Genomic DNA, 14,380 nt, shown 5'->3' on the forward strand with positions numbered 1-14,380 from the left:
CCTTGGTCATATGAAAGAAGTCTGATGGTGCAGAGTTGGTTACAGGCTCTATAGTTATCAGAGCCCTCATTTGAGCATATGGCTTCCATCCTCAAGGTCTCCTCAAGATCTGACATGACTTCTGGAGTTCTGTGTAGTACACCTGGTTCTCTCTTAGTAGCAGGAGAAAGCAGGGAAACAAAGGGTGCATGCTCTTTCCTTACCAGGAGCCTCCTCTGAAACCCCACTTGCCCCTTCTAACTATATACCATTGGATAGAACCTTCTTCAACCATCAGGGAGACTGGGAAATGTGTTTATTCTTGATGGTAATTTGCCCAGTAGAGAGTAGGAGTTCCACATGTAACCATAAAAGGGGAAATGGATTTTTGGTAGGTAACTTATGATCTTTACTCGCTGGTTCTGGAACTGTAAAAAAGGGTGCATTTGGAGATTATACCTGGATTAGTCCCTAACTAGATATAGAACTAGTTAAGAGTTGTTTAACATCTGAACTAATGATGTACTATATGTTGGCTAAATGAATTTAAATTTAGAAAAAAAGAAAAAGATGATTTCTACACACACACATGTTATTTAACATCTAGACCTTTAGTTTTTCCGTGTGTAAAATAGAAAACCAGTCCCAAATTTCACAGATACATTGTAAACTAATATGTGGAAAGCTCCTAGCACAATGTCAAGTATGTGAATTGGCAGAATGTCCATCTCTCCTACTCCCAGATGACCAAATAACTTGGTTATCATGTAGTGGCATTATACCCCACTACCTTGTTCAAAACCCCTTCAAAGAATAGTTCCCATCTTGCTCTTGGAACATAATTTGGTTGCAACATATGTCCAGCATCCCACCAATTTGTTGGGTATAATGGAGAAGAAAAGAAATGTCTGTCATGATGCTTTCAACAGGCTTCTCCATGAATTCAGCTGGTGGCAGACAGACATAAAACCAAAACAACTCCCAGAGCATTTCTGAAATAAAAACCTTTCTTCTCCATTTCCTCTTACTCAGGAGACCAGATCCAGGCTCTAATTATTGCCACACACACTCCCTGGGCAGCTCCTCCCAGTGCAACACAGCCACCACCTTCTCTACACAGGCCTCTCTGCCCCTTTGGCAGCTCAGCATCTCACACAGCTTCTGTTCCTTGAGTCAGGTCCTGTAGGAAGAGCTGGGATATGAAGTTCGTAAGGTAAAGTCCTTGGTTTTGAGGAACCACAGTTCAAGGAGGAGACCAAAACATAAATAGATCATTTCACTTGTATTAGTTGAGTGCTCAGTAAAAGGAACTGGGGTTGCAGAGGAATACATAACCCAGCTTGGGGTTGGAATTCACTGAGGGCTTCTCAGAGGCGGTGATGGTTGAGCTTCATCTTAAAGGATGAGCAGGTGTCTCCTTAGGTGAAGAAGAAGGGAGGGTCCCCAGGAAAGAGAACAGCAAGAACAAAGGCTCAGTGGAATAATAGAATTTGGACAGGATTGAAAACTGCAAATGGTTTGGTGACAGTTGGGTTGTAAAGGAGACTGAGGCCTGGTTTATTGGAAGGGCCAATGGGTCTGACATTCAACGTTTCAATGGTCTGCCTCACCTCACCTCTGTCTATGACTACACTATTCTGGCAAGCAGTGGAATCCCGTCCTCAGTGCCAGCATTCAAGCAGTGGTGGGCAGTGAGGATAGAGAGTAATCTGGTGTAATCATTCTGTAATTGATAATTACTAGAGTCACTTCCAGTTTTAGGGTACAGTGATGAAGGATGCTCCCACAGCATGTTTCTCATAGATGCGTTTGCTGGAAAACATCTGGCCTTAAGTTTCTTTGTGTTTCCTTGGCAGTCCTTGACTCTCTTTACATAGAAAACACACGACAAAAACAATGAGCAATTTGGAACACCTTCACTGCACTAAACAGCCACTTTCACACACCATCTCCTTCAAGCCCCACAAGTCATTGTGAATAAAAATGATTAGCCTATTTTTTTATAACAGATATAGAAACAGGCCTAGAGAGGTTAAATTTATTAAGTTCATGCTTAAGTTTACATAGTTAGTAAGTGATAGAATAGAGTGTTGACTCTAAGACCACCTGACTCTGAGATCTATGCAAACTCATCTACCTTCCTTAATGTCTTAGGACTTTGTTTTAGTTCCTTCTTTCCTTCCTCTTCTCAGTTTTAAATCCCTGCTCTTTTGGGAACCTTCCCTCCAATCTGACTTTGAAGTTGGGATGGGGCCAGTCATAGTAGTCTCCTCATCCATGCTTTCTCTTTCCATGGATTCAGTTACCCACCATCAACCGTGGTCAGGAGGCAGATGGTTCTCCTTCTGGGTGTACCATCAGAAGGTCGGTAGTAGCCTAACATTACATCCCAGTGCCTACATCATTCATGTCACTTCATCTTATCATGTAGGCATTCTGTCATCTCACATCATCACAAGAAGAAGGTAAATACAATCCAGTAAGTAATTTTGGAAGAGAGAGAGGCCACAGTCACATAATTTCTATTACTGTATATTGTTATAATTGTTCTATTTTACTATTGTTGTTGTTAATCTCTAACTGAGCCTAATTTATAAATTAAACTCTATCCTATATATGTATGGGAAAAAAACATAGTAAATACAGGGTTTGGTACCATCTGCAGTTTCAGACATCCACTGGGGGGACTTGGAACGTATCCCCCTACAGATAAGGAGGGACTTCTGGATTCCAAAAGAATCCAGAACTTTTGAATATGCTGAGGTCACATTCTCCCAGGGAGAATAGGCCTTTGTTTGATGGTTCAGTCTTCTCTGCTGTAAGTTCTTGCCACAGGTGGTTTGCAGTATCCCAGCATCATACAAGGTTAGATCTAGAAGGGACCTCAGTCTACTGGAAACCAGTCCCCAGTGTTTTACAAGTGAGGTCATCGAGGCTTAGAGTGGGGCAGTAGGTCGCACGTGGTCACTCAGAGTGAGCAGAATTTAATGTCATTTCATGAGAATGTTGTCTTTGGATTCACAATCTCTCTTCTCCTTATGGTTTTTTGGCTTCAGGAAAAGATGCAGTAAGCCCGGCATGAGCCTAGACATGCAGACCCGTGGCAGGAGTTGCTAGTTGAGAGACTGGTGTAAAAACTTTAAAGAGTATGGGAGAGGATTGTCAGGTTTCTGCTGACTTGGGATCATCCTCGAGACTTGACTCTTCTCAGTGGGAACGCCCTAGACTGAAGGCATGGATAGGACTATAGGGGCGCTGCAGAGAATTCTGTGTCTCTAGGAAGGAAAGGGGCTTCCAGATCATTGAGTACAATGTTCCAATTTGACAAATGAGGAAACAGAGGCTCAGAGAGGAGAAGTGTTTTGTCCAAGGTCAAAAAAGAAGTGAAAGGCAGAGCCAGGTTTTACACCTGGTCCTCACAAACCAGGATAACCGTGGGTCAAGAATCACAACACCAGACACGGGAAGGTTCAGCCTCTGATTCTGCCACTTGCAACTGTAGAAAGCATAGCTGTGTGTCTTTAGCAAGTCACTTAACATCTCTGAACATTGACCTCCTTGTCTATAAAATGAGGTCAGTGGTCTATACTCAGTGTTGTTGTGAAAATTAAATGTGACTATAGGGGCGCCTGGGTAGCGCAGTCGTTAGGCGTCTGCCTTCTGCTCAGGGCGTGATCCCGGCATTCCGGGATCGAGTCCCACATCAGGCTCCTCCGCTGGGAGCCTGCTTCTTCCTCTCCCACTCCCCCTGCTTGTGTTCCCTCTCTCGCGGGCTGTCTATCTCTGTCAAACAAATAAATTTAAAAAAATCTTTAAAAAATGTGACTATAACATAGGAGAAGAATCTGGCACACAGTCGCTCATTTGCAGGCCAACCTCCCACACCCCCCATCCGTGAAGCCTTGGTAATATTATGTTGAGGCAGGGGACAGAGGGAGTTGTCACAGTTCTGTTAAATATAAAGGTGTTAAAGGAAGTCAGTGTGTGAAGATGCTTGGTGTGCTGGGGGCGAAGGGAGCAGTGTGGTGTGTCTGAAGCCCAGATGCTAGCAGAATAATACCTACCCCAGGAGGAGCCAGCAAGGGCCAGGCCTGGGGCTGTTTTACTGTTGTTTGTCATGCAAAGTAGCTTACACTTTATCTTGCAGGTGAAGGGAAATCACTAAAGGCTTTTAACAAACGCGAGAATACTACCACATACATATTGCTTATGGGTAACCTGTAAGTACTTACAAAGGAATAGAAAACATTAAAACCAGAATAGTGGCCACATCTGGGGAGTAAGAGAAGAGATCGGAGAGAGACTCACAAGGCGCCACATCTTTACTTCCTGCTTTAGAAAAAAATCTGAATCAGACATGGTCAAACGGTAAGATGTAAAGAGCAGAATGGATGAAACAGGACTGTTCATTATATGATCCTTTATACTTTCCTGCATAGTGAATATCTTATTTCTCTTAATGTGATGAAGGGGTACTCAGGGTCTTATGGAAGTACAAAACCTTTGGCAAGAAGGGAAAAAGGTTCTGTCTTGGAGGGTTTCCTGCGGATGATGCTAATAATTCTTAAAACACTTGCCACAGGCCAGGCAACGTTGTAAAGTAGTGACTTCTAGAAGCAGTGACTTAATTATTTCACACAACCCCCTTATAAGGTACATACAACTATCCTCATTTATAAAGGAAGACATTGAAACCCGGAGAGGTTAAATAACTCGCTCTAGGTCAGGAAGCTAGTAAAGGGGGAGCTGGGGTGGAAACCAGGCCGTCTGGACCCAAATCCTAAGCTGGCCACTGTGAGAACAGCCCACTGCATCTCTGAGCAGTGTGATGAATTGATTCAATCTCAATTTCGAGTAATTTCTCTATGTAGGTGTGGGGGACTGTTTATACTTGGGTGAGGTTGGGGGCAGAGACATAGCAGGGTATTGCTGTCTAAGACTCTTTTTTCTTACTGAAACTTTATATATATTCAAAGATTTTATATATTTATTTTAGAGGGGGGAGAGAGAGAGAGCGAGCAGGTGAGGAGCAGAGGGAGAGAGAATTTCCAGCAGACTCTGTGCTGAGTGTAGAGCCCGACATGGGGCTCAATTCCAAGGCCCTGGGATCATGATCTGAGCTGAAGGCAGACACTTAACCTACTGAGCCATCCAGGTGCCCCTCACCTTGTATATTTTTAAAACACATCTTCGTTTTATAAATTCTTTAATACATACCTGCTTTTGTCGTTCATGGCACGTATTTTCCCTTTATTTAGTGGTGGCTCTTGTATGGAAGTTTTTAATTTCCTCTCAGAAATAGGACCTGGATTAGTGGTAAGAGCAAGGGAGGAGAAAACTTTGAGAGGTCATGAAGGTGGCAGAAGTGGCAGGATCTGGAAAAGCTTTCTACCTCCTCGTCACTTGCAGAGCAGGCTGGCTAACCTGCAGGAACACTTAATTTTCTCTGTTCTGTGCCTGTCCAAATTGCCCCCCAGGCCGACTCACACTTGGCTTGGCATCCCCCACAGCACCTGGCTGAGGGCCTTCCAAGCCGCGGCATTTGCCATCTAGAAGACAAGGACAGTCATGGTTTGGGAAACGATCCTCACTACTAGGGTTGGACAGTGGAGTGAGGTTTTCATAAAGCTAAGTTTATTCAGTTGAACAAACTTCATCGTGTGTGTGTGTGTTTTCCAAAGGGTATGTGGTTAAATTTTCTTCCTATGCAAGAATAGTGACATTATGGCAAATTAATTGATTTCTAGTGTTCCTTGTTTTGCCAAATAAAAAGTTGGCAACACTCTTTTGGTGCCTCAAAGTTATTATTATTATTTTTTTATTTTTTGCTTTGCTAAATTTTTAAAATATCTGAGAACAATTGTCATAGAGAAGAGAGCATAGGCTTTTGAGCCTCAAAAACATGTGTTTTTAGTTTTGTCATGTATAATAGCTCTGGAAGTCACCAAACTATGGTCAGCTAGGTTTCTTCATTAATGTGGGATAATTAAACTCACCTTACGGAGATTGTGAGGATTAAATAAGATACTATCTGTAGGGGTTTAGTTCCATGTATGGCTCACTTCAGGTTTAATTTTGCTGCCCTTTCTCTTCCTGGGTGGCAGGGACTGGACTTTATTTGTATTTCCTGACAGTTATCCAGTTTAGACTCAGACCATAGTAGGTCCTCAAAAATTATCTGCTAAAAACCACAGTAAGATGCCACCTCACATGAATACTATTAAAACAAAACAGAAAATAATAAGTGCTGGGAAAGCTGTAGAGAGATTGGCTCCTTTGTGCACTGTTATTTGGAACACAAAATGGCACAGCCACTGCAGAAAACAGTATACTGGCTCCTCAAAAAATTAAACATAAAATTATCACACGATTCATCAATTCCACTTCTGGGTATATACCCCCAAGAAATGAAAGCAGATATTTGTACACCCATGTTCATATCAGCATTATTCGTAATAGCCAAAAGCCCAGTGTCCATTAACAGATGAACGGATAAACATAATGGAGTATATGCACACATGGAATATTATTCAGCCTTAAAAAGGAAGGAAATTCTGGCACAGTCTACAACACGGATAAACCTAGAGGACATGATACTAAGCAAGACAGCCGCAAAAGGGCAAATATTGTGTAATTCCACTTAGTCAAATTCACAGAGAGAGTAGAATGGCGGTTCGGGTCCTGGGGGGCATGAGAATGAGGAGTTCACGTTTAATAAGTGTAGTGTTTCAGTTTTGCAAGGTGGAAGAAGCTCTGCAGATGGATAGTGGGGCTGACTGCCCAGCAGTGTGAATGTACGCAATGCCGCTGAACTCTATGCTTCAAAATGGTGACGATGAAAAGTCGCGCATGTCTTTCCTACTGTAATTAAAAATAAAAATTAAAAAATTTTTAAATGCAAGAGCCAATACATGAACATGAAGAATAGAGCCCTGAGGATGTCTGAAGCAAGAGCCTTCTCACCAAGAAAAGAGCTCGTGCGCTCAGTTTGTGCAGTGACCACTAAGAGGCTCGCTTGCCCCGTGGCTGCATGAGGGGGGAGCAGGAGCTGAGGGGCAGTGGGGAGCACGTGGGTTGAGGGGCAGCCAGGAAGCAGATCACACAGGCTTTGTAGGACCTCGCATTTTATTTTCCCCGAATATGACGGGAAGCACTGGCAGGGAATGCTGATGTATGAATGGAAGGAAGGAGGAGGTCATGGAAGCCAGGAGAGGGTCAGGGCTGCTGGGCGTCTTTAGCAGAGCTTCCTCATCCCTCCTCCCCGAACCCCTACCTGCTCCTAGGACCCAGCAACCTGAGGAACACGGAGGCGGACACCGGGGGGCCCAGGGGGTTGATTCTCTGATCACACGCCTCCACCTTGAACGTTCTAATGGTGGAATTTGTGTGGACAGGGGGACGTGTGTGTCTTCCGCAGAGACAGCTGGGGCTCTGATGGGACTGCAGATCATTGCTGTTGGTTTTTAATGTGGGAGGAGGAAGGTCGAAGGGTGGAGGCATTGCTCTTTTATCACACAATTAGATGAGAAAGGGGCTGGGTGCTTAGGGCAGGGACCCACCCACACTAGGCCTACAGGAGAGTTACCGGCTGGGTGGCCCAGTTTTGTTCTGGAGGGGCTTGAATTTTCTGGATCTTACTTCATTAGCTCTTCATAGTCTTGAGAAAAGGCCTATGGTCTGCTTCACACAAAAGCCCAAACCAGATGGCAGAAACTCACTCTGAGTCCTCGTATAATTCACATTATCCCCTTGTTCACTCCTTCACTTGTTGGTCATTTATTGAGCATCTACTATGTGGACGAGGCACTGCGAATACACATGTAGGCCCCCCAGCTGAACTACTGAAACAATCGATGTGGGAATCAGATGAATAAACTTTGAATTATACTATAGCATGTTAAGTACTATGATATAATGATAACAAAAAATAAACATGAATTGGCTAATATTAAGTGCTCACCCTCTGCCAGGCAGGCACTCTTCCGAGTTGCACACAGGGATTCATTTTATCCTCAGGAAAACCCGGTGAGGTGGGTCCTCTCATAGCCTCATTTTACAGATGATGATACTGCGGCACAGGGGGGTTCAGTGGCAAGGGCACAGTGCAGCTAGAAAGTGTTGCAGCCTGAAATAGCACTCGGGGCAGGCTGGCCCCAGAGCCTCTGTGCTCACACTCTGCCGCCCCTGTGTGAGAACTTAGTGGGGGATGGGTAAGGCACATTGCCAGAAGGAGGCGAGAGTGGTGGAGGATGACGAGACGCGATAAAGCTGAGAAGACAGGGGCAGAGGATTGGTGAGGACTTACACCCATTGAAAGTTTCAAATGGAACTCCAAGTGCAAAGCCAAGAAGCATGACAGGACATGGGCCTTTCAGAAGGTGCAAGTAGGGGAGAGACGGGGATAAGATGGTAGAGGGGCCCTGGGACAGGATCCTGGAGGCGGAGGTGGAGGGCTCCTTTCTTTAGGCAGTGGGGAACAATGTAGAGTTGTGAGGCCTGAAATGGTGTGATTGCAATCACCACTTTAGGATTTTTGCAAGAGTTTTGTTTATGGTTTGGGTTGAGTAATACTAGCCAATATGTAAATCACAAGGAATTCCGCTCTCTAACCGGCCTGGTGAATCACCATCTGCACCCTCTTTCCACTGATACTTATTCTCTGGTCTGCACTGTGCGCTGGGAGGCTGCCCCTTGTGGTTGCATCAAGGGGCAGGCTGCCTTGCCTCTGTCTTCCAGGTGAGCTCCGCCAGTGACAGGCATCACATCAGATCAGAGGGTGGGGGGAGAAGAGTTTGGGATATTCCCCCCAGCTCCCTCCCTGCTTTTGTGCTCAAGTCTGTCAAAGGCCACGTGCCTCTAAAACTACAGCTCCTGCCAGTGGCTCCTCTCCTCCAGCTCTAACTCTAATGGGGCTCCTGCAACTTTTGCCTTCAGGTACAGGGGTAGTGATAGCTCCGCCCTGGGCAGGTCTCTGGGTGCCTCAGTACCCCTTATCAGGTCCCTTAGCCCTACTCCATCCCTATAAGCTACCCCTTTGTGAAGTCCTCCCCACGAGCCCGGCAGAGTGAGCCTTCTTTTTCTTACTGACAATCAGTCATGCTGAGAATGTGATAACAATGAGCATTTATTAAATACCGACTGTGTGCTTGAGGCTCTACGTGCAGTCTTTTGCACTCTGTTTTCACCATGGCCCATAAAGTCTGGATCCATTTTTGAGATGAGGAAGCTGAGGCAGGCACACAGATGTTAAGTCCCTTGCCCAGAATCACCCTGTTAGTCAAGGACAAAATCAGAATTCAATCCCAGGTCTCTGGACTCCAAAATGTATCCTCTTCCACTGCTCCATGTCACTGAGTAAATTCTTGCAAATGCTTAATATGCCCAACTCTGGAAAGTTAGTAAAGGCCATAATAGTAAAATGTCTAGGGAAACTGGGGATGGGGTTTTCTGTGGAAGGATGTGTGTCTGGTGAGGAGCGGGGCGGCTCTTTAAGTAAAAGTTCGGGAATGTTGCCATTCCTGTGTTGACGGAAACACAATGGTGGATGATTACCCAGAATCTCTCTCACTTCACGATGTGTGGTTCCTCTGTGGAGGGGAACGTAGCCCTTAATTAGTTCAAAAGAAGAGGAAACTCATCCCTCCAAGACCCACAGCAGAAAGCATAAGGGTTTATTTATAGAGACGAATTTTATTATTTTTTAAAATCACTTGTGGGCTCCTGCACCAAAGCTTAGGAAAAGGCACATATTCATGGCCAGTGGTCAAGGGAAACCACCCTGTTTTCTTGGCAGTGCTGTGGCTGAAACAGCTCTTCCCAAAAACAATACGTGGGGGAAGGAAAGGCAAAACCAACGGGAGGTTTTTAAATGCTGTGGTTTGCTTTTTAATATTGTGTGTGTACGTGTGTGTGTGTGTGTGTGTGTGTCTGTGGGGCTGGAGAAGGCAGTGGGGGGATTCTGCAACTGGCCAAATATGTTGTGCCCCTTGGACTGAGAATTCCTGGAGCTGCCCTCCCATGACTCATGCCTTCTGTTACCTCCTACCGTCTCAGGCCTCCTGTCCAGGCCCGTCTGTGAAGGGTAGTAACAATAACCCAGCAATGATAATGCCTCCACTTTAAAGTTCAGTAGCTCTTTCTGTTTCATAAACCTCTTTCATATCGGAACAAAAATGGCTGTCTTTCTCCTAAATGCCTGGCTCCTTACCCTTGTGATTTATTTCATCCTAACAATAACACTTTGGAAACAATTCTTACCCTCCTTTGACTAATGAAGAGTCTGAGGCTCAGAAGATTAAATGCCACGCCCCAAATCACATGGCCAGTAAGGAACCAAGCTGAGATTTAGAGCCAGGCTCATGTGGAGTTGGTGGTCTTGGGCTTCCGGACGGTTCTGGACATTCACATCATCTTCCCATTTTCCAGATGTGGAAGCCAAAGTAGAGAGAAGTGGAGGAGATGCGACAGATCACTGGGTACATTTGGGATGAACCTGGACTGCAGGCTCACCTCAGGTTGCCTCCCAGGCAGTGTCCATCCATAGGCATATGGCCTCCTCTCATGGGCGGTACTAGCTGGTTAGAGGGACAGCCAATCACAAAGCTTCTGTTTTAGACCCAAACAAGCGCTGTCATTGGCTCAGATATACCCACAGCTCTGCCTTGTGATACCATCGGTCCTTATGTGTATGTTTTAATGCTAAGGTCTTGGACCCTCTAAAAGGCCAAGGAGTAGGTGGTGCTTGAATGTGACGTAAGAACCCATCCTCAAGGACAGATCTGAATTTTACAAGCCCCTTGTGAGATAGAGTTTATGGTCTAGAGAGGGAAGCCGTGGACTGAGACCTTACAAGGGCTTCAACCCAAACACCAGTGTTCTTTCCAAAAGGTACTGCTGCCATTTTAAAGAGTTCTTTCCTCTGCAGACAGGAATAGTAAGCATTAATTCATACTATGTTTCTGAGGATAATAAAAATTAAGGCATATGAAAATGTTTTGTACTCTAAAGTGGCATGCTTTTGACCAGTTATCATTCGTCTCAGATAGTCATACCCGTGATGCTGAAAAAGCACATTGTGATGGGCCTATGGGGGAGTCTCGCTTGAAAACAGAATTGTGCTTTGATTTGTTTTCAATCGGTATATTGACATTACTTAGACATTATAATTCACATTGAAGGCAGAGGATATCTGATTTTGTTTTTCCAAATGGATGTCTGAATGTTGAAAGATATTGTTTTACCAGAACTCTCAAACTCACATGCCTCTAGACGTCTGGAGATTAATGCCTCAAAGTGATGAGCTTCTGTCCTTTCTAATGCCAGCTGATTTTGCCTGGCAGGAAAAAAATACACCCCTTCACCATGCTAATGGCTATTTTTTTACATTTAGCTACAGGGATCTGTTCAGATTTTTTTTAAACCTTGCTTGAGCCGTTCCACAAATACATCTGCAAGCCTGATACAGGCTGTGGGTCACCAGCGTACCAACTCTGCTGGTCTAGGTGTTCACGTTTCTGTGTGTTCACCTATGTGGTTTCTGTTCCTGTGCTTGTTACAGTATGGGCATCTGCTTCCCTAAGTACACTGGACACCATGATCATGTTACTGTTATTTACCCTATAGCCGGGGTTACAGGCCAGGGCCAAGGGCACCGGAGTATAAAAAGTGCACAGGCTCTAGTGGCCCGAGGTTGGATCTCAGCTCTGCCATCTACCAGCTCAGAAAGGGACCTAATCTCTCTAATCAAGTCTCAGTTTCTTCATTTGTGAGCATGTCATACCCACCACCCTAGGTATGGCAAAGAGTAATGAGGTGGCAGGTATAAAAGGCTTAGCTCACAGAAGATGCTCAAATAGGATAGCTCCCTTCTTTTCTTAAAAATCTTAGGTAATGTGTAAAACTCACTGCAGCCTGTGGCCCTTCTAGAAAGGCTTTCATGACCTCCTCTGCTCACAGGACCCTCTTCTCTTAATTGCTGTTGCCCTTCAGGACTTGGCATTTTGTGGACAATCTTTGGCATTACCAGATCATTTTTCATATGTATGCAACACCCTTAATTAGGTCCTCAGCTCCCCAAAGGTACTGTTCTTCTTTTCATGAACTTAATTCCTTGTACTTGACTTTCAACGAGACATCGCCTTGTGTCAAGTTTTTTCTCATGAGAACTGCATAAGGAAAGAAGCTTCAGGGACTGGATGCTCTAACAGGGCAATTGGCACACAGAGTGGAACAACTGGAAAGAAACAGGTGAGTATAGTGTTCGTGGTCAACAAGGAGATTAGGCAACAGAAGTGGATGACCAAACTCAACACTACTTCCGCTCCTGGAAAAACAAGGCGCTGTGCAATTTTCAAGGGGGAAAGCAAGCATGGCGGGCTGAAAAATGTCTCTCAAAGATAGCAGGTCCTAATCCCCAGAACCTGCAACTATTACCTCACGTGGGAAAAGATGTAATTAAGTGAAGGATCTTGAGTCTGGGAGATTATCTTGGATTATCTTGACAGGCCCTGAATGCAATCACAGATGTCTTTGTAGGAGGGAGGCAGAGGGAGCTTTGATATCAGCTGAAAGCGAGGAAAGGAAGGTAACCTGTGGTTGGAAACACAGAAGGGGATTTGACTACAACAAAAAGAAGAGGCCACGTGTTGCAAGAAGAGTGAAGTGGAATCAGGGGCTACACTGCCGGCTGCCAAGATGGAGGAAGGGGCCACGAGCCAAGGGATACAGGAATGCAGCTGGAGACACCAAAAAGGCAAGGAAATGAATTCTCTCCTAGAGGCTCCTCAGGGAATGTGGCACTGCCAACGCCTCGATTTCAGCTCCGTGATACTGATTTCCAATTTCTGGCTGTGGGAGCTACGAGAGAGTGTGGTATTCTAGGCCACCAGATTTGTAGTAATTTGTTAGAGCGGCAGTGGGAAACTAATGTAACAAAGTGAGGGAAAGAAGCAGCAGAAATGAAATAAGGATGAGTCCTGGAGCCAGTATGGGTGCTTGGAAGAGCCCTTCAGAAAATATCAAGACCCCAGTGCTTGTCCTGATTACTTCATCATCTGGCTGCTTCAGCTTGGGCAAATCGCTTCACCTTTGAGCCAGGACCTCCTTATCTGAAAAATGGGATAATAACCTGCCTGTCATATGGAGATGCTCCAAACGGGCAGCTGCTATTACCTTAGTGTTAAAGAATGACAGAATATCATGGTGAGGTGGTTGGGGTGGGTTCCAACTCTGCTTCCATGGAAGACAAGCGCTGAACAGATGTAACCTACAGAAGTCGACTAGGAACCCCCCCTTACTCACATCACAGGGAGGGAAAGGAGTCAGAAGAGATAGTTTAATTAGTTTGATGCTTTGTTCTCATACTTTCATTTAGGATTTTGGTCTTTGGCCATACCAAAAATTTAGCTTAAGTTTAGCTTGAGATGAAGAGGGAACTAGGGTGTTTTGATTTTTTTTTCCCCTTTCTTTTTGAAAGTCGAACAACCCTGTGACTTCATTTCAGAAATCTTAACCCCAACCAAAGGCCTTGGGGCTTTGGCCATACCAAAATCAGTTAAGATGGCACCCGACATAGTGCAAAATTATATAGTTACTCATTTTAAGTTAAAAAAAAAAAAATCTCCCTATGGGGATATTCTGCAGAGACAACCAAGACCCTGAGTTTCTGCATCAAAACCGGTCTTGGATCACTGCTAGAGCCTGGTTGACACCCTGAGATTATTCTGCCACTTACTGGCTAGGTGACCTTAGGGAACTCCTCGCCTTCTCATTGACTCAGTTAGCCCAGATGCAAAATGGGGATACCACCTTCCTCAGAGTGTACTTTTGTGGGGTGGTTGAAATAACTTGTGTAAGGTGCTTAGCCTGGGCATAGTAAATGCTCAATAATTGGCAGTTTCTTAGCAATATGATTATTTGTTACTACTGCTACCTGGTTCTTAATGAAGCCAATTCGCTTTAGTAAAATTTGATCTCCCGTATTCTTCAGTCAGTTCGCTGCCGCTCCTACCAGCAGGATCTGTGTTGTGGGAATAGTAGAGCTTAGTGGTTAAGAGAAATGAAGTGAGAGACAGACAGAAGTTGGCATCCTGTTCATACTGCTGGCTGTGTGATATTGGGCCAGTCATGCGAACTCTCTGAACCTCAGTGTTGTCACCTGTAAGATGATACTGATATGAATGCTAATGGTATTTATCTCATTGACATGTCATGAAGATTATATAAGACAATGCATTTACAGGGCTTAGCATAGAGAGCGTAGAGTAGGCACTCAATCCATATTCGATGAATTAAATTCCCTTGCTTTCATTTCCATCTAAAAAGAGAGAGAAAAAAGTCTGAAGGTCTAGGCAATGAATGTCATCATCGGGCTTTTAGCCGAATGTGAAAACTTTCACTTCAC

General features: G+C 44.7%; 1 long non-coding RNA gene across 2 annotated transcripts in view; it reads left to right on the forward strand.

Annotated features, from left to right (window-relative positions):
- LOC109489303 overlaps positions 1–14,380 on the forward strand; it is a 146,230-nt gene that overhangs the window by 85,936 nt on the left and 45,914 nt on the right. The window lies entirely within an intron of this gene.

Source organism: Ailuropoda melanoleuca, chromosome 2 (genome assembly GCF_002007445.2).
Source record: "Ailuropoda melanoleuca isolate Jingjing chromosome 2, ASM200744v2, whole genome shotgun sequence".
Taxonomy (NCBI): domain Eukaryota; kingdom Metazoa; phylum Chordata; class Mammalia; order Carnivora; family Ursidae; genus Ailuropoda; species Ailuropoda melanoleuca.